Source organism: Calidris pugnax, unplaced genomic scaffold (assembly GCF_001431845.1).
Source record: "Calidris pugnax isolate Ruff unplaced genomic scaffold, ASM143184v1 scaffold20, whole genome shotgun sequence".
Taxonomy (NCBI): Eukaryota; Metazoa; Chordata; class Aves; order Charadriiformes; family Scolopacidae; genus Calidris; species Calidris pugnax.
In genome coordinates, this window is record NW_015094510.1 from 13,305,401 (window position 1) to 13,325,227 (window position 19,827).

General features: G+C 41.2%; 1 protein-coding gene across 2 annotated transcripts in view; it reads right to left on the minus strand.

Moving 5' to 3' along the window:
* ENOX1 (ecto-NOX disulfide-thiol exchanger 1) overlaps nt 1–19,827 on the minus strand; it is a 299,113-nt gene that overhangs the window by 170,519 nt on the left and 108,767 nt on the right. The window lies entirely within an intron of this gene.

Consider the following 19,827-nt stretch of genomic DNA (forward strand, 5'->3'; position numbering starts at 1 on the left):
ATATCTATAGAAGTCCGTTGGGCTGGTTTTGGCTGGGACAAAGTTGGTTTTCTTCATAGTAGCTTGTATGGGGCTATGTTTTGGATTTGTGACCAAAACACTGTTGATAATCCAGCTATTGGATTATTTTGCTATTGGAATAATTTTGCTATTGCTGAGCAGTGCTTACATAGAGCCAAGGCCTTTTCTGCTTCTCACCCTGGCCCACCAGCGAGTGGGCTGGGGGTGCACAAGGAGCTGGAAGGGGACACAGCAGGGACAGCTGACCCCAACTGATCAAAGGGCTATTCCATACCATGTGGCATCATGCTCAATAATAAAAGCTGGGGGAAGAAAAAGGAATGGGAGAGTCATGGCATTTGTCTTCCCAAGTAACCATTAAGCTTGATGGAGCCTGGCTTTCCTGGAGATGACTAAATACCTGCCCACCAACGGGAAGCAGTGAATGAACTACTTATTTTGCTTTTCTTGCGTGCGCAGCTTTTGCTTTAGCCATTAAACTGTCTTTATCTCAGCCCATGATTTTCTCACTTTTACCCTTCTGATTCTCTCCCCCATCCTTCCTGAGATGCGTCCAGGAGGAGCTTGGCTGCATGCTGGGGTTCCAATACAATATCCATATAAAACATAGTGTTCATATTCCATATATGAAGTCCATATTCATTTCCACCTATTGATGTAGTATGCTATAAAACATACTGTGTGTTGGACAGGAGATCATTCTCCCATGCTATAAAAAATTCTGGTTTCTTTAACCACCCTAAATCAGGTCAAATCTATTGACCATAATTTTAAACATTTTGTTCAACTGCAAAGAGTATTTCAGTTCATAAGATATTTCATGTTGAAGTTGTTTAAAAAGTTTGTAAATTTTCTAGCGTATCTTTTAAAAAAATATTTCAAATATTTCTTAATTTGCATTTTCACTGGAAAATTGTTTAAAACGGTTATATTTCAAACAGCATCAGTTTTAATTGTCAGATTTTGATAAAGGAGTTTTTAGAAGTCCTAACTTTAATTAATGGCCAAAGAAAATCTTCTGTGGCTAAGGTATTGCAAAAGTATGTTGTGCAGAAGACATATTGCCACTAAGATACAGATTAATAGAAGCAAGAAGAGATGCTTATACTTATATGGAAAAGCAGATCTATCTGTGGCAATAATAACATTTATTAGACTTGAGCTTATTTTCATTGTGAATGCAGGCATGTTTTAATATTCCTAACAACCACAGAATGCTTTTATTTGCTTTCTTCATTAAAAAAAGAAAAAAAAAGAGAAGAAAAACACTGCAAATATATATTATTCATGGATACAGATACCTCAACTCATAAAAGCAGTGCTCAGCAAGCATAAAAGCTCTCAACAGATATTTTCTACCTGGTATTATAAACCAAATATATAAAATGCACAGTTCCAGAGAAAAGTAGATGATTTTGCAGTTCACTGGATCCTTTCTTTAACAACTTTTCCATTTCTCATTTGTGTAAGCATATGAGAGCAAACCCAGTAGTCTCTGAAAACACACAGAACATTTCAACTTTATTTAAGAGTTAGACAAAAACAAAAAAGCAGAGAATATAAAAATATTCTCTTGAATAATATATAGAAATATATAAAAAGAAGAGAATTTATAGAAGCACAGAACCACAGAACAACACAGGCTGCAGGGCACCTTTGCCAGTCATTTGGTGCAGTCTCTCTCTCTAAGCATGGCCAACTTAGAGCTGGTTGCTCAAGACTGTCGGGTTTGAATACCTCCAGGAACGGAGAGGTCACAGCCTCTCTGTGCAACCTGCTCCAACGTAATGTTTTTTTTTATTATTTATCTAATATCCAGCTGGGATTTCCCGTGTTGCAACTTGTGTCCATTCTCTCTCCCATCATTCTCCCCTCACAAGAAATGTCTGGTTTCTTCTTTGTTATATCCCCACTAGACAGCTGAAGCTAACATTTAGATCCAGAAGAAAACATTTAGTTCTTTCCTCAAAATTATTTTCCCAAGGATGAACTGACTCAGTTGTCTTAGTTTCATCTTGTATATCACGTGCTCCATCAACACTCAAGAAACCTCTGAAGTGTTCATTATAAAGGCAAAATATACATGTGATGTCCAAATACTGGCCAAGATAGTTGACAAATTATCGGCTATTTCAAAGGACTTTTAGTCAAGTCCTTCTTTTACATGTGCATTTGAATGAACAATAAGAAATGGAGGAAGAGGGGAAAGATTAATTATATCACAGAACTGTTTAGTTTGGGTATCTCTGTTTTCTGTTTAAGGATTCATAATTGGAACTTAAGCATCTCAGTTCTTATTATATCAGAGGTTATACAGTGATTGCTTCAGAAATAAGTATCCAAAAGTCCTGATACACAACTTGGTTTAAAGCAAAATGGTATTACACCTGTTCTACAGCAGGAGTGCAAATCTTTACATTTAATTTGCTAAGTCTTTTGTTCTTTCCTGGTTACTGCACCCAGTGGCCAAAGTACACAGTGCACAAATAGCTGGTAAGTGTGAGAGAGCACATTGCCACCCTGCTGGCAAAACACTGATTATTGAATTGTTATTAAAGTTCTAATGTTTAGATATGTCTCAACTTTCGGCTTTCAGCACTGGAATTCATCTATACCTCTGTGTACCTTTATTCTTTGGACATTCCATGATTTCCCTTGAGACTATAAGGAAAAGGAAGCTGTTTATACACACATCAGATCCAGAAATTGATTCACTTCCCAACAGAAGCATGAACTAACAGGACGGTGAAATTGTGAATCACATATTCTGTGGCTTAAAGGCAAGCTGATAAAGTCATAAAATGAAGCTCCCTGGAGACACTGAAACCCAGCAGAGCATATTAGAGCATATTTTCTGAATAATTTCTTATTTTTTGTCCAACACAATATATGTTTTGAGTCAAACTTAGAATAACATGATCACTTCTGTCATCATCATGTAGTGAATTGACTGCTTTTTAAAAAGTCAGCCACCAAATAGGGAATTTTCAAGTATTTCTTCAAAAACAAAACAAAGCCTTCCACCATTAAGCAAACTCCATGTTTCATTGTTCCCCTTCCCTTGAAGCAAGAAGTGCACTCACTAGCTATTAGATATGAAGAGGCTGCAAGTCATTAGTATTTCACTTTTTCAAGGATCTTTTTTTCTTTCCCAGTGTTTTGAGGGCAGTCAGCCAGCAACATTTGCTGTGTGACAGACATCTGCAAGAAATGCGAACACACACAAAATTCCAGCTTTCAGACAACTCAAGCTAAATTACTAACTTCAAGTTTCAATGTAAGCTTGCTGCTGTATGCAGCAAAGACACAGCACAAATAAAGGCAATCCTCTCAAGTCCCAGAGATCGTATTAGACACAACTAAAACAAGCCACTGTACAAGCGGGAAGTTCTCTTCGGCTGACTTCTCCATTTCTTTTACTAATTATTCCTTGAGTTTGCTGCACCTCTTGCAATACTGTGATGGAGTGAAAATTTGACTAATAGAAAGATTTGAAGGTTTTCTGTAAAAATGAGGAGGTTCTTCTGCAATTTTGATACATTTAGATACAATGAGGGATAACAAGCAGATTTATTTGAATTTTGGGAAATAGAGGGTCTGGCACTCGAGACATGGAAATTACAACAGAAAAGGTGCATTGCGCTCGCTAGTAATCTTTCTGGATGATTTGGATGAGAAGATCTCATAAACATCCAGGTCAAAAGGGAGATAAGACCTTGAAAGTAAGGAAGAAAAATCTTAATGTGATTTGTCATGAAGAGAGCTTCCAGTCAAAGAGGAAGGTCTCAGAAGGCTGAGAAATGTAATTATAGCACTTGCATCTCTGGTAGGCTTACAATGAAAGACATTTCCTTAGCCCTTTAAAAGCTCTTAAGACCTTTCTTAGTTAAGGCTTCATGAACTTAAAAACTCTTTGAAACAATCGGTGTTATGGGAAAGTTGACCTGGGAACTGGCCTGTAGCAGATCCCCTGCCCTTTGTGTAGACAGAAATTGCAAGTAAGACAACACACCGAGACCATGCCGAGACAAGTCAGAGCAGGGGATACACTGAGAAAGATTGTTTACCAGAGACAGAATGCAAACCAGAACCATGGCACTAGATGACATCAGACAGAAGCAGCAAGAAGAAATGATTTTGTGAGTTAAAAGTGCAGAGATTAGAGCAGAGGCTCTCCAAACAAACGAGGTCACCCATGCCAGAGGTACGGAGGGAGGATCCCATGTCCTGTGGAGTTCAGCTAAAAGATGGAGTGGGAGGAGAAGAGATCCCAAATGAGATGTAAGAATGATGAGAGAGGGAGGACACAACCATAAAAGCAAAGGGAGGAGAAAGGGTCAATGAGACTGGAGTAGAATTAAAGTGAGGTGCTTCTGAATGTTGTTACGGTTATTATATAAATTACATACTTTATTCACCACTTACAGAGCTGTTTCAAGAACAACTGCATTATTGAAATCAATATTAAACTGCTGAGGTGCTCCACAAACACAAGCTTGGGTAATGTACCTGCCCTGCAACGTTTGCCATCAAACTGAGCTTGGTAAATCTCATCCATTCAGCCATAAATAATTACTGCCCAAACCTCTTCCAGATCGGCACCATTTCCAAACTTCAGCTATATTTACACACCCACAGTTAGCAGCTGACAAGTCATATATGAGGGAAATTGCCTCCCTCTAAAAAAGAGCTGCTGTCAGAGCTGCTCTGTTCCACATGGAAATAATTCAAAGGAGTTGTCATGAAAGAGCAGCTATACTCAGAACAGTTACCACAATGGACATTTTTACTCAACACCTGTTCCAGTACTTTTGCAGTACTTTTGTTCAGCTACTGAATGAAGTACCAGAGATAAGTTTTCTTTCTTTTTTTTTTTTTTTCTTTTCTTTTTGAAACTCCTCATAACTCCATGAGGCTAGAAAAAAAAAAAAAAAAAAGATTGAAAGAACTTGAAAGAACCAGAATGGAGTCAATGGGTTCATCGCGAACCAAACTCTTTCCTGAGATCCAGGCAGTGGCATTAAGGCAGAGCTCCAGATGCAGGCAGATAGGCATTGCCCAGGGATGGTCCCTGCCTTCTTTATGGATGCCTGAAAAGCATTGTCAATACCTGAAAAGATGAGGATAGGACACTTTAACCTGAGTAGTCTCACCCTATGCTTTGATGCTGCAAAACTGGTGGAGAAGGGAAGGCACCTTGTGTTTCAGTAGTGGCCACCTTCACACCCAATTCTGGCAACAACTGCAGTTCCTCCTCTAGGTGGTGTCTCTATATTTCCTTTTTCTAAATCTTTTTTCCTCTTCCTCCTTGGGAGGACCAAGAAGGTGAGGAGGCATCATTGGAGATGAATGGGAAGGATGAGCTGCCTTTTGTGATCTGGAGTGAAAATAACTTGCTGGATGGTGACAAGGTCTGCGAGGCCCAGGAAATGTGAGCTCAGAGACTGATATCCCAAAGAGAGGAGGATGCAGAGGGACAGGGATTTTCTAGGGGGAAAAAAAGGCAAAAGCCTCAAGCACTCACTGATAACCTGCTACAGCCTCCTGCACTTACCCCTGCAAAGATCCTTGTTCTTTTTTCCCAGCTGCTCTTACCTGCTTTGCCCCATTTGTTCCCTTTCTCCACTCAGCGCTGACCTCTTGTCTGTTCAGGGCATCTCCTGGAGTCCAGCTATTGTTTCAAACCCCTCTCCTTTCCTCTCCGCATTCGGAGCCCACCATGCTACTGCAGCACTATAGGGCCAGAAAACCTTGCCCTGGACCATCACAGTGTTGGACATCTAAATGGTGCACCCGTCCCTCTCAGCACACTTCTTCTGCTGGCCAAAGAGGCACCAGAGGAAGAAAAGGGCGATATGACCTCAGCATTCCGTTTGCAAGCCTTTGCAGTGACATGGCACCAGACATTGGAGATATTAAAATCCAGTCATACCACTCGAAATGGCACTTTATGTTTTCTTTTTTTTTTTTTTCAATGGAAATCCTGAATGGAAATCTTTATAGTTTTGCTTTGAAGGTAATTTAAGTAACTGCTTTATTCCCTAATCTAAGGAAAGGGAATACCATAAATGTCACAGTAATTTTAGTTACTTACAAAAACATTTGTAAAGATTTTAATATCATCTCCTGTATGTGAACGCTATCGCCCTAAGTAAGTGAATCTATAAAGAACAGGTTTTATTATAAGGTAATATTAACTTCGGTGAAATAATCAGTATTCCTGAATCACCTCCAGTTTAGTTAATGTCGATACTTCTTCCAGATAAACCGAAGATAAAAGATGATATGCAGCATTGAAGACATTGTACGAATTGCAGAATAGTTGCAGAATTTTGGATCCACTAAAAACACTACGATGAAATGAGATGAAATGTAATACTTCCGTACGTGCCAAATATTCTGTCTGGTTTTGTTTGGTTCACATAACAACCCAAAATTCAAGTACCTATTCTTCTCAAAGCAGCACTTCACCATTGGATATAGTAAGCATGAATAGCTGATGTTATACCTCTCTCTACGTATATTAGCACGCCAGCTTTTGGACTGTGATGTGCCACAAGTTATCACAGCTGTTAAACAGGCTAGATAAACTTGAAAAGAAAACACGGACAGAAATCCTGCTTTGCTGAAAAGCATGCCCAGAAATGCTCTCAGCTCTAATACATGATGCCAAAATTTGCAGGATCTGCAAAATTCCCACCGTGCTGCCACCACCATCAGCCAGAGGAATTCTTGTCAGGACATCACACCCGAACTCTGCTAGCGGGATCTGTCTCTTGTACATTTATTACACTATCTGCAAATTTGACAGCTCCGTGGCCTCCATCTGAACAAAGAACAAAGGAGGGTTCTTTTTTTCCTCTTCTAATTTTTCAGAGTCAGGGCCATGACTCAAGGGGTTTGAGTTCTCCCATCTCATCTGCTTGTTATCTAGGCAGTCAGGGTGGGACAAAAGAGGGGAAACAAATTTATTTATTTATTTATTTGTTTGTTTACTCTAGGCTGGCACCCCTCCTTCTGCAAAGCATCCCGTGCCTGCCTTGGCTCACTCTCCCAGGTCTCCTAAGCAGTGATAGAATGATATGGACATAATCCTCGGCATTTTTTCACCGCTCTCCAAAATGTTCTCAACAGCAACAGTGAATATTGTCCAACATAATCAGACATTGAGTAATGTGAAGCTAAAATAAGACAGGGGGACCAAGGAACAATAGCCAAGGCTCACCTCCACAGATGGAGCCAGCCCATGAACTGAACCAGATGTACAAAATGCTCCCACAACCAGCACCAGGCATTAAATCTGCATACTCCTAGCCTAGGGCTCGGGTAGGGTTTGTCTGCTGGGCATTCAGCAATCTATCCCCAAATGTTTAGTTCTATTCCTTGAAATGACAGCTAATAACGAGAAGCAAGCGTGCCCACAGTTTGTGGACAGGAGTGGTTTTCAGCTGTCAGGAGGGAGAGCAGCACTTTGTTTTAATCTATTTGGCGCTCTAAAATATGCACTTCTCTGGCTGTCTTGTTCTGACCGTGCTCTCCTCTCAGCCAAGAAGTAAGCCAAGAAACACTCTTTGCGCCACACTACACACACAGCATTGTTAGTACCTGGATAAGCAGCCGTTAATTACTTCGGCGTGCATGCCAGTCCCAGTCTGCCTGGATTTGAAAGGGGAGCCAGGGCACGTATTCTGGGTGCTGCTCAAATTGGGAAGCACTCAGTAATTTTATAGAAGGGTGATGCACTCATGAGCCTTAAATGTCAATATTGAAGGCTACACCAAAGTCATAGAATCATAGAATCATAGAATCATAGAATGGTTAGGGTTGGAAGGGACCTCAAAGATCATCGAGTTCCAACCCCCCTGCCATGGGCAGGGACACCTCCCACTAGACCAGGTTGCTCAAGGCCCTATCCAGCCTGGCAAGCTTTGACAAAAAGCTTGACAACTTGTCAAAAGTCTTTGACAAGCTTTGAACACAGGCAGATCTGTGCTACAGCAGGGAAGCTTGATCTGGGTATTTTGGAGGGCAAGAGATAAATGAGGTGCATCAACCTCCAGGACACCTACCATTGAAAAGACGCATCGTGGTAGTACGGTTTTAGCCAAGATAGTTCTCCTCATTGCAGTGCAAGCCCGTTGACCAAACCTGAGACACAGCCTGTTGAAATACACTTGATTGCCTGGGAAAACTAGGAATGAGCCATACACCCAAGCTCATACCTGTCACCAGATGGGTGGTGGTGAGACAGGAGATGTTCACATCCCTCAGACCAGTGCTTCAACCCCTGTAGCACATGTGCTGGATTTTTCACAGAAGCCAGGGACAGGCATGGAGCTACTGACTTAGCCCTGTTAAGACTGACCATCCTTTGTACAAAGTATAGAAAAAAAAAAAATAAGTAGTCAACAAGTGTGCTTTTGAAACCTTTATCGCACTTTTTTTTTTGCTCCTGCTTCTTCCTTCTTCCCATCCTGCTACTTTTGTAACAGGGGTTACTGAACTCCTACTGAATTTGTAGGGCTGCACTACAAGTGAGCTCTGTTTTCTGTAAATCAGAAAACACCAAGCAAGCAAATAACTGCATGTGGTTATTATTTTGTATCTCTCTTCACATTTTTGGCTGTGTTATCTGCGCAACATCTCTGTTGGAACTTTTTGATACTCATTTTAAATCCAGCAAGTATCATAAAGTACCTGAGACAAGTTGCCTTTTTCTCTTAGACATTACGTCAGTATGCCCTCTCTAGAAAGGATAAAATATTTATTATGATTAATACAAAAGGCATTACAGATAGAGCATTTCAGGAACATCAGAACAGATTAAAATTTAAAATAATAGCATACCTAATGGCTTTCTCTGCTTTGGGATCTGGAGGGTTGTACTGAGCGTCTTTTGCCACCTTAGAAATGACATTAAAAGACATTCTTATAGAATTTGCATTTAGGCCTAGTGTGAAATCCAAGTGAAAAGCACACCGTATTCAGATGATAGTCTTTTTAAACTCACCATGGGCAGGAAAAGTTGAGACCAGGTTTCATATCAGCAAGCACTGCCTGGGTAACCCGGAGCCTTGCTTTTATTTTATGGATGTTATGAGAAGCAATAGCCCTTTGGGAATGCTCAGCAGTCATTTCAGTCCTGCTTGATCAATGCCAGCTGAACTCGGCGTAGATCAGCTGTGGTTCAGACGGAGCCATGAGCCTTGCCTGCCTCGCCACCCCCCCTGCTCCCCCAGCTCTGCAGAGCAGCCCTGGCACAGGAAACTCTGCAAACATCCCATATTTCCCAGATCATCCCATATTTCTGTAACAGAAAAGTTCTATACTCATTTCTTTTTTTCCCTCAGTAAAGGGCAGCACTTTATCAGCCTAACGCTCTCTGGAAGGCTGGACTGAAAAATACCAAGTGCATCTATCTCTTGAATTAAGCAGTTTTACACCACAATCCAGCAAAATCGGTGATTTCCCAGGGCTGACTGTGCAAAATTAAAGCCAGGCTGCAGCTGCAGCCCTTGGGATGGAGGAGCGTTTGCTGGACAGAAAAGGCCAAGTCTTCCCACAGCCCATCCCGGTACGACGGAAGGAGGGAGGGAGGAAGAGCCTGGGTCATTTTGGAAGTAAGGCTGTGCAAGATAAACAGGGTGGTATCCACTCCAGACCGCAAATGCACTGAGGAAAATGCTGACGAGGAATTCCTCAAGCATCTGTTTATACTGCGCAGACGAGAAATCTGAATTACCACGGAGGACTTCAATTTCAATAGCATACGCTGGAGGCTTTGTGCTGCCTTGAAATAAATAAATAAATAAATAGATAGATAAATAAATAAATAAAAATCTACATAAGGACATTTTTGAACTCGGTAAGAATTGCATTTAGCTTGCAGGAATTTTATATTATACCTAATCTTGAAAGATAACATAAAATTTACCACAGAACTGAAAATTAGCAGTTGCTTCTTTACGAACGACACCATTTGCTCATTATGTTTCTTATTCACAAACAGGATAACATGAAAACAAATATACCTGGTGCCAAATATACCTGGTGGCATTTTGCAATCCAGAGAACAATTAGGAGCAAATTCAGTTGGGAGAAGCAGTTTATTTGGGAAAAAGGTGAAAGCTGGGACCCGTTAAAGAACATTTTACTGGCGACTAAAAAAAACATTAACAATGAGAAAAAAAGGAATACCTGCCTGAATCGTCACACTGGCTTACGAAGTAAAAATAGCTATAAAAAATAATCTATGTCAGGGAACAAAGGGAAATGGATTGCAATTAGTATACATGAGATGATTAGGAAAAAAAAATGATAGAAGAAAGGGAAAAAATCAATATTATGCAGACTAAAGGACAATAACAGCTTTCTAAGAATGACAAGCAGAAGAGGAATCTCAGCAATGATATTAGTCCTTTTCTGGATGGGAATGATACAAATGCCAATAAAGATGCAGGAAAGCTAAACGTGCTCAATAAATAGATTGGTTCTGCCTTTGGGGATGGGAAGAAGCTCCTCTGAAGTTCACCCTTCCACACCAAACGTGTCTCTCTGTCAAATGCATTACTTTATTCTAGCTTTGCGCTGGTCCATTTGGATTTTCAGGTGGTGTTTTGATGCTCAGAGTTTCCTTTTTTATTGCCCTATACAGTGTTTCCTTAGATTGAGCTTTTCTTCTCTGTGCTACTATTTGACAAGTGAAACCTGAAATGACTCTACAGAGAAGTCATGTTGGTGACATTCTTAGGAGATGCCTGAAATCCCTCCATTGTCGTCCTCAACCAACCCCTGCCATGATACGTAGGTGCAGTTTACTTAGTGTCTTTGATGTTTTAATTCATGCTCTGCTATCATAAATACTTTCTTTGCTGTCAGTAGCTTGGAAGCATATTAAACAGCAGCTGTATCAGCACTTTTGTATAAAAAGCTGGCTTAGGAGGTTTTGAACTACCAACATTGATTTTCAATTAATCTTATACTACCAGAGAAATTCTAGAGGAGTGGAAGAAAGCTAAAACTATGTCAGTTTTCTTACAAGGTAAATTGGATGACCGAGGTCTGCGCAGGCCTATCAGCCCATCATCAATCTCAAACAAAAAAGCCGAGTGCTTGCTATCAGATTTCATGCCACAAAGCTATTGTTAATCTTGCCCAAACAAGCTTCACTGGTGACAGGGATTTCCTGAACAGGACCACAGAAAAGTCCTAACGGATTTGGTCAAAGCAGAAAAACATCCTGGAACTTGGACCAATTTGAAAAAAGGGAGAAAATAAATACCAGACATTTAAAAAGAGTTTAAAAACCCTCCCACGTAGTCTTAGCCTTACCAACTACTTTGTGTTTCCCCCCCTCTGCAACATTACAGTGCCCTTTAGATTTAAGTAGAATAAAACAATAAAGAAGTTTAACTGAATAATTACATTGCAAAAAAAAAAAAAATATCCCATTTGATATATTAGGATGTCTTCTAGAACACTATGCTTTTATTTTTGAAACATTTCTACATATGCTGGATGCTTTGTACCCCTTTGGTTTGCCTTTTGTTTTCAGATCAACAAGTAAAATTTAAAAATGCATGGAACAAAACATGCTGATTTTCATTCAGCCTTAGTTCTTCATGAAGTCCAGAACTTTTAGGTGTAGGGAGGAAAAAATGACGTTTTGCATGTTTCCTCTTGGATTGGTTTTATGTATTTGTTGTACATATTTCATATTCATATAAGAAGCTACAAAAACATCAAAGTGAAGATGATAAACAAAAATGAAAAACTTTCAAAAAGTATCTTTGGAGGGGATATTTGGGTGTATAATTTCATTAGTTGTTGTCGTGGTTTTGACCGAAAATATTTTGAGTATAAATATTCTCCATATTCAGTTGTTCAGTGAGGTTTTTTTAGGAAAAGATTAAACAATCACCGTTGCAAGAAAGGAAGCTTCATAACAACAGATACTTTATGGGGTGTTACTTACAGTTATAATAAGCTTTTGCAACATATATCTACATTAAAATAGACCATAACACAGTTAACTAACATATAAGATGAGTTATCTTTTGCCTTCCCGTGTTTTAGTACGCCGAACATTATTTTCTTTCCCAGCTGAAATCATCTGGTTCCTATTCATCAGCCATTCGAAAAGGTGACTCTGGACACGTTCGAAGGCTGTGTTTAGGAAGCATGATTTGCCCATAAGAGTCACAGACGGCTAAGCAGATTTACAACCTTGTACATAAGTTATCCTCGCTAATCTTTGCTTAAGAGTAAGTTGAGTCTGATACGACAGCTAAGCCGCTTTCAGCATTGTATTGAGCCACGCTTCATTGCTCATAGTGGTATTTTTTTCTGCTAAATGATCAATCTCAATTTAGGTATTGGGGGGAAAAGAAAGACGAAAGAAGACAGAGAGAAGGCAGCCCCAGACTTCACCCATTCCTCTGTAAAGTAAAATGATTTCCTGACCCGCTGACAGTTTCTGTGTTGAACTGGGCTGCAGAGAAGTTCAAGAGCCTTGCACGGGAAGGACTTGGAACAGGGAGTGATTAACCATGTACTTTGCAGATAAATGACTCTTGCAGATAATAGCGCAATACATTTATAATTCGTACACTTCAAAGCATCTAGGACACTGCCCCATAACTGTGAAAGTCGCTGAATATGTAGAATATTTATACTCAAAATATTTTACCCTCTTTCTTTAATTATTCTTCAAAACTCCTCTGTTACAAAAAGGAAATACGACACATCAAATTCTACTTTCCTGTCACTAAGTATGTATGATCTGTAGAAAAAGGAAAAATTTTCAGCATTGACTGCTCTATAAATTGAATTAATCATCCAGATTGGATACAGCACCACATTTTCAGATCTCTGTGTATCACATCCAGGCCTGGATTACACCGGAGAGGCTGTACAGAGCATCAGAAGCTGATGCACTGCGATCCCTCCACGTGACACTACTGAAGCCCTTAGCCCTGTCAGCTGTTTATAAGAATATCAATCCCATCTCTGTCTTATGTCAAAAAGAGATGTGTGATTCCCTCCAACATTCATTGATCAACTCTTCTGGGCAAACACCAAATGGAAAAGTCTTACTACAATACTACAGGGCGAATCCTGAATCCGCGACACCAGAATTTTTTCTAGAATGACCTTTGTCATTAAATACCACTGGAAATTTCCTTTTCAAACACCACGCATTCAGTTGTATGTGTACGTGCATCCCAACAGTCGGTGGTGGACCTGCCAAAGTGCTGTCCCACCAGCTAGTATTTGATGTGCTGAGAAGGGCAACAAAGCTGGTGAGGGCTCTGGAGCACAAGTCTTATGAGGAGAGGCTGAGGGAGCTGGGGTTGTTCAGTCTGGAGAAGAGGAGGCTGAGGGGAGACCTTATTGCTCCCTACAACTACCTGAAAGGAGGTTGTAGAGAGGTGGGGGTTGGTCTCTTCTCTCAAGTCACAAGCGACAGGACGAGAGGAAATGGCCTCAAGTTACGCCAGGGGAGGTTCAGGCTGGATATTAGGAAAAATTTTTTCACTGAAAGGGTCATCAGACATTGGAATGGGCTGCCCAGGGAGGTGGTTGAGGCACCATCCCTGGAGGTGTTCAAAAGACAGGTTGATGTAGTGCTGGGAGGTATGGTTTAGTGATGGTGTTGCTTCTTGTTTGTTGTGCGGGTGCCTGTTTTTGTCAGTTAGGTTGAGGGTTGGACAAGATGATCTTTAAGGTCCCTTCCAACCTAGAAGATTCTGTGATTCTGTGATTCTGAGAGACCTTGAAATCAGAGCTGCCGTGCAGCTCCGCTTGCTGATAACCGATCTACATGAGATGGTATGACAAACCGTGAACAATAGTGCCTGACATCCCACATGTTATCACATGCCAGATATGTTTGGAGGGTGGAACAGAATGACATGAAAAGAAATTATGTGGAGCATACTTTTCTCTCCACGCTAGGCAAGTGACATTGTTTTGGCAGCTCAGTCTGACACAGTAAGTACAGTATCCTATGTATTTTCTAATTTGAAGAGATAGACTAATCTGACGGAGAAAAGTATTGACTTCCTTTTATTTCAGTTGAAGTTGCCTATATTTAAATGCAAAGTACACATAATTTAGGTGTCATTGCTTATAACCTCATAGACTAAAGCCAACTATCACACTTGTTTCTATAAACAAGGTAGAAGACTTAATTCCTTCTACCTGAATTTTCTCAGCAGATACATAAACATGTATTAAAGCAAGAATATGTATAATTACATTTTTTTCATAAAAGCAACAATTAATAAACACAGAGCTTTTTCCCAAACAACAACTGATAACACTTTGCAGCCTCTCAGAGAAACGAGTGGCTAAAGCACAGACTTTCCAAAGTCTCATTTGCCAGTGATCGATAGCCCTGGGATATGGCTTATGCACAGAAAAAGCTTTGCTTCCCTCTCCATTAGGGGCCTGCCTACTCTCACAATTACACCACAGAAAACAGTGGAGAGGAAACAGGAAACAGTCTTCATTTTCCCCAGGGAAAAGAAGTTTAGCTTTTCTTGGCAGAGTTAATTTTTTTTTTATTTTTATTTTTTTTCCCCCTGTGTTTCTCAGGTTTTAATTGTTTGGGGTTTGTTTTTGCTTTTTTCTCCCCACTTCTTTTCCAGCTCCAACCTCGGTGTGAGAAAAATCTAGAATTCTACCCAAATGGCTATTTTCCTATTTAAACACACTCATGGCTGCCTTTCTCACAACTTTTTGTTCCACGTATTCTTCTCCGCGTTTTCCCAAGGACTCGTCGTTCCCCTTTACACTTCATAGGGAACAAACGCTTCAAGATGAAGAACATCACAAGAGCTTCTTCCCAGCTGACGCTGGCAATACACACACCATGTGCCACCCCTGACTGGGCTACGATGGTGTTCCTTTTCAGCAGAAACAAAAAACATTTATCCCTTTGCCACTGCACCTGCTTTTTTACCTAGGCAATCCTGAGTCCAAACACCCCACTAACTACATTGCAATGGATGAGCTGTGTACGCACTAACTCAGGAAGTCGTTTGGTAGAATTAACATTTAGAAGCAAGCACCAGTAGTTATTTCACACATTATTAACTTATATTACAATTCAAATAAGCTTACAGCTGGCAAAAAAAGTCTCTTCTGTAAAGTGATCTCAAACATAATAGGCTTAATCAGAGATAAATTAAATTAGTCAGTCATGCATACTACAGCATATTAGCACTGAGTAGTTATTAAATACATTTTCTGTTATCAGTTGTGCAGGCAGTATTGTAGGCAAACAAAGTGCATGAGAAACCAGTAAATAAACTTTATGTTTGGGAGGCAACGTGTTAGACATTTCCTGGGTTTTATCAAAATGTTACACGATCTTTACTACTATAACTGGCACCAGGTTAAGTCCCCATAAATGATTCAAGTTCACTCCCAGGCAATTAGCCAAAAGCAGAGCAGACAGAACTAATGAATACCTAGACAGCAGATGTTCAGCGTGGTTTTGTGTTTTGGAGGGGATTTCTTCCATGGCAATTTTCAGAAAGAAAAAAGCATGCTCGAATGAGTCATAGCTGGTACACAGTTGATAAAGAGGAGACAGGCAACATTTCTATTTGTTATAAAATTAATCTTTGTGTTTAGGGCTTTTCAAAATTTATTTTCTTCTTCGCTTCCACTTCTATGGTTTAAAAAGGTCTTGTAATTGTGTGCAAATATTGAAAAGCATTGCTCTTGCCTTGCTGCTCTCATAACTTCCTTTTGAATTGCTGTTACAGCAGCCAGCAGCATTGCCTTCATCTCCAGCTAAAAATTTGTGCGAAAAAGAATACAACACCAAATCACTCCCGCTCGCTTTACAAGAGGAATCGTTACTTTCATGATAGGATCCTAAAGCCATACCTTGTTCTCTCATCCATCTTTCAGAAACCTATCAGTACAGTACCTGGAAACATCATAACTTGCTGAGCCTGACCCAGAAGACTTGGGAGCACATCTGACATTCTCTTACACTCTGCACATTTAAAACTCAATGTAAGGTGACAAGAACATTAAGCTGCCCACAGAGCAAAATGTGAAACTAATCAGTATCTGTTCTGAGCCACAGGTACAATAATTGGAAAATTAAAGTGCCTGTGAACTGCTAGGGCTGGCTGCATCAAAAAGCAACACCTTGAAATGATTAATGAAGACAAATGTATGCAACTATTTCTATTGACAACAACTTCAGACAGTTGCAGGCTAAAAGAATAACACTATAGTTCTCATTTATTTTTCTCTAAAGCTTGCCCCTTCCAAGGATCTCCCGTTAGGCAACCTGTGAGCACTCACTGGTTAAAAAGAGCTTTAACTGGAAGCTCCTTTAACTCAGAGGTGGGGAAAACACAGGTCCTTGGCTGCACCTACAGTAACCATCGCCTGTGCCAGCTGCAGTATGGAGGTCATCAGTCACGACAGAGGCATTCAACATCAGGCCCTTCACCTGAAAACGCTAAGGTGACTCAGAAAAGTAAAGTGAGTCAACTAATATGTGACAGCAGCGCTCAATGAACCTCTTATGAAAGTCATTCGTGGCAATATTGGTTCAAAATGTATCTTTCTTCTCCAGTGCTCCCACCGCATTCCCCAGCGACATGGTCAGTTCACTCGCTCAAACAGGCTGTCCAAACGTGGACCGTTGTGGACGGGGCTACTGCAGCTACTGCAGGGGCCCTCAACCACACAAGGGGGGAGGCTCCATTTCTTAGGCATGGGAGGTGGAATGGGATTAAATAAACTCTCTTCAAGAGTAAATGAATGATATATTTTTTTACTATAAGGGTGGTGAGACACTGGAACAGGTTGCCCAGGGAAGTTGTGGATGCCCCAGCCCCTGAAGTGTTCAAGGTCAAGCTGGATGTGGCCTTGAGCAACCTGGTCTGGTGGGAGGTGTCCCTGCCCATGGCAGGGGGGTTGGAACTTGATGATCTTTGAGATCCCTTCCAACCCTAACCATTCTATGATTCTATGATATATACATACATTTTAAAAAAATATATATAAAAATAACTGAATTTTTCATGGTTCCCCCCAACTTTAAAGTACTGATGAAAAAAAAATACAATTCTTTGAGTCCTCTGGGACGTTAGAATTGAGTCCTAAGCAAAAAAGATTAAACAGTATCTATTTTTAAAGGGAATTTATTGAACCTTATTGAGAGTACCCTGACTCCCAAGACAAGCAGGGTGTTCGTGGTATCTCTTTAGGTCAAAGGCACGTCGCATGCTTGGGAGTCACACTGGAAAGAAAATTAGCACTACAGGCAAGGAGTATCAGTCGGGTTTGGAGAAAAAAAAAAAAGGTTTCAGCACTTTGAAGGCAATTTAAAATACAAATGAAAAGTCCTGTATTCAGAGTATGTTATGCCTATGCAATTACACGTATATTGAGAAGCTGGGAAAGGCAACCAACCGCTGTGCCTTTATCAGGCATGAACCTGTGCAGTGGTACTACCCATGGAGCTGTGTCCACTTCTACATCCTCACTCCCCCCCCACTTCCCACTGCCTTTTCTTAGCAAGGCTGTGCTCGATCTGCTCCAGCCAAGTCCTCCGCAGGCGAGGCTTTTAACAAAAGCAGCAAGAATGGTTTGTGACAGACAAGCAGAATTTTTTCACGTTTGTTTATTTCTATTTCCATTAGAAAGTGGTGTTTTGGATGAAAACGCCCTTGTGACGATGCAGCTGTCCGAAGGCAGGATGTTCTCACGCATTACATTTTCTGTCCTTTTCAGTTACCCACAATGGAAAAATACAATGGATTACTGAAAAAATCATACACATATTTAAAATATGGTTGGGAAAAAGGGACTGCGACAAAGAAATGCCTCTGTGCAGACACAGGTCTACATTATAATTCTGGCCAGTAAAGGAGACAGAGTTGGGAATTTCAATATAAAATCTAAAATATAAAAATCTGGTTTTATTCTGTAGCTCTACAAGAATTTCTCGCATGACCTTGGACAATCTCTGAGGTGAAACAGACAAACCTCTTTGTGATTTTGGATACTATCACATATGGGGGGGAAAACTTGAGCCACTGTGAGAAACTTTGCACAGGATTTCCAAGGACGCTGAGACTGGAGTTTACAAAGATTTGGTGCACCGAAAGCTGGGGGAACAGCTGGGCCCAGAGGGCTGAGATCAGCAACACAAAGTCCAGCTGGAGGCCAGTCCCTAGTGGTGTACCCCAGGGGTCGATACTGGGGACAGTACATTTCAGCATCTCCATCGATGACCTGGATGATGGGTCAGGGTGCACCCTCAGCAAGTTTGCAGAGGGGACAAAACTGGGAGGAGCAGCTGGTATACTGGAGGGTCATGCTGCCACCCAGAAGGACCTGGGCAGGCTGGAGAAATGGGCCAACAGGAACCTCATGCAGTTCAACAAAAGGAAAATGTCAGGTCCTGCCCCTGGGGAGAACTAACCCCGAGCACCAGCGACAAATGGCTGGAAAGCAGCTTTGCCGAAAAGGACTTGGTGGGGACCTGGGGGTCAGGTTGACTGTGAGCCAGCAATGCCTCCTTGTAGCAAAGGCCAACAGCCTCCTGGGCTGCCTCAGGCAAAGAGTCACCAGCAGCTCAAGGGAGGCGATCCTTCCCCTCTGCTTAGCAGTGGTGAGACACACCTGGAGTGCTGGGTCAAGTGCTGGGCGGCCCAGTATGAGACACAATGGACACACTGGAGTGAGTCCAGAAAACTGTCATAAAGATGATGAAGGAACTGGATCATCTTTGATATGAGAACAGGCTGAGAGAGCTGGGACTGTTCAGTCTGAAGAAGAAAAAGCTCAGGGAATCTCACCAATGTGCATAAATACCTCATATGTGGGAGTAAAGATGCTTGAACCACACTCCCCTCGTAGAAACATAAGAAAAACTTTTTTGGGGGTCTTTTCTTTGATGTGAGCATGGTCAAACACTAGCACAGATGGTCCAGACAGGTTGTGGCATCTTCACCCTTGGAGATATTCAGCACTCAATGGGACATGGACCTGGGCAACATGCTGTAGCTGACCCTATTCTAAGGAAGGGGTTGGACTAGATGATCTCCAGACACCTGCCAGTCTTACCCTTTCTATGAGGATCTGCAGGCAGTAAACATTTATGGATATGAGGTCCAAGTGATTCCAGGCTGAAGTGTGGAAAACGGATGTACTCTCACTTAGCAAACTTGAGTGTCCCCCACCAGGCTACAAGAAATCACACAGTTTTTACTTATATACATCCTCTCCCCACCTTTCATGGGCATCTTTACCTTGGCTTGCACCTTTTCTTTGCAGGGAACTAAAAATGGCAGAGGGTGTCCTGTCCTTTGGGAGATATTGATCCTGTGGTGCACAAGAGGCATGAAAGAAGCCCCGTGCCTGACCTTCCCTTGCAGTCTTGGGGTAGTTGAAGAGGGACCATAGGGGTTTGTTTCTCTATGTGACAGCAAAACAGCTTAGCTTCCTCCTTTCCCTTGATGGCCAGGGGGCAGGGAAACAAGTGATTGCTTAACTGGTTTATGTCTGGGATCTCTTCTGACTGGGAATAGGCAAAAGAAGCCACAATGCTTTACCCTCTGCCCAGTACAGAGAGTGGAAGCAGCGATCAGAGAGCAGAGATCTCCCTCATGCATTTTGTGCAGACATTTATACAACATAATGCTTATGTAAAAAGTGAGAAACGAGATTGAGTCAGTTGGGGAAAGAAGGAGAAAACTATGTGACAGAAGAGGGGTGAGAAAAAAAATGAAGAGGACATAGTGAAGGTAGGTTTGGGCGGGAACA